Below are 1,838 nucleotides of genomic sequence, written 5' to 3'. Positions count from 1 at the left end.
TCGGGCCCGATACCGATACCAGTATTGGTATCGGTGCATCCCTAACCGGTGTCTGAAACACATCTAAACACAACAATAACATTGCCCGGCGACAGCCTATGACATCACTACCGGCGCAACCAAAGTTTAAAAGGGCGCCTGGAGAATCATTGACTGCCGTTTGTTTATGTTAGCAGCTAAGCACAACTAGAAATGCATGTTCTCTTGTCAGAGGCTTTGCTCTGATACCCAAGGTTTCACATGACCCATGTGTTGTGTGTGTGGCTGAGAAGCTCTTGAGGGACTTGAATGTGCTCATTGCACTCATTGTGCTTATTCCTTTGTGGATTGGTGTGAATTGAACATGTTCAACTCACAAGGAGGCGGATTATGCTCATTGTGATGCATTCGCGGGACTACTGAAAGGGGAGGTGAATGCTTCATTATTTACCTGAGACTGTATGCAGCATTTGCATGAGTGCGTTAGCCTCTTGCGTGAGTTGAACAAGCTCATAGAGATGCATTCGCAGCAGCGGTTTCTGTTCTCGCTTGATTTCCGAGAGAATCTATCGCTGGAGCGAAGCGTTTAGCTCCTGCGGTAGCAGAATACATGCTGTGCATTGCGGTTACGGTGATAATATTCTCTGCCTTTTGCGCACGATTCGAGTCATGCTGTTGCCGTGGCAATTAGTCAAACCATTCGCGGAGTTTATAGGCAGAGCATGGAAGGGACCTGGCATTATAACTGCACCTCGGGAACCCATGAGTGATTATATAATTGCAGGTACATTTGGTGTCCGAAGTCATTATTTTTTTTCTGCTTCTTTCAAATGGTTATATTTTTTATTATTTTAATACTGTTACTCATTGTTATGAATAACAAGATGTTACAGTCCATAACAATATAATATGTTTTTGCAAAAAGTGTCTTAAATAGCTGAAAATCATGATTTCTTGCTGTCCGAATTAGTCAGTGCATTTTTTCCATCGTATCATTGTGTAATCAAAATATTTTATTGTACTTTTCTTTTTGTAATATTTCATTCATTTTATTTATAAAAGCCCTAAAGAGTAATTTACCTAATTCTACAACAATCTAAAAGTTCTTACACCAAGAGTCAAAGTGTCAAATCTGTTACCACAATATCAAAAGGAAAACAGATTTTTTCATTGATCACACTTTGTGTTATTTAAAAGTATTTTAACCATGACTTAATTAGTGCCATGTGCTCTTAGCATTTACGCTAGCAAGTGGAGTTTTTGGCAAAAAATAAAGAAAATTGTCAATTCTGTTACTGTCAAACGCTGTTACCAAGGTAGAGTAACAATGCTGACAATGCGGTAACAGAATTGACAGTCCATTGGACAATTGTCAATTCTGTTACTTTACAATTCTGTTACTTAAAGGGTCAACTCTGTTTATGAACTATTTTCACAAAAAAAACAATACATTTGTTGTTTAAAATCCTAATAAACATTATTGATTTATTTTTGCACCCTTGTAATATTTCAACAACATTTATTTTTTTAACTGGATATTGTATATAATACATTTTCAGATGAAAAATATTTGCTCCAAGTGGACGGTTCTGTGAAGACAGGTATATTTTTAATTTTAAAGGTATGCATAGGTGAAATATTATCTCAGTTTCAAGTGATGGAATGTAAGGACTGTTTGTCTAATGAAACAAGAAGGATTTTTCCTGTTATGATTTATTGTTATTTCTACACATTGGCTAATTTGTCCGTAACAGAGTTGACAAACAATACCATAAAGACATCTGTTTTTTCATTAAAAGTAAAAAAAGGAAGTAACTTGTGTATGACAAGCACTGAATTATTAAAATTAAATATGTTTT

The sequence above is a fragment of the Sinocyclocheilus anshuiensis genome, unplaced genomic scaffold (genome assembly GCF_001515605.1).
Source record: "Sinocyclocheilus anshuiensis isolate Anshui unplaced genomic scaffold, SAMN03320099.WGS_v1.1 scaffold40, whole genome shotgun sequence".
NCBI classification, from domain to species: Eukaryota; Metazoa; Chordata; class Actinopteri; order Cypriniformes; family Cyprinidae; genus Sinocyclocheilus; species Sinocyclocheilus anshuiensis.
The sequence above is the reverse complement of the archived record's forward strand: the minus strand, read 5'-3'. Positions refer to the sequence as shown.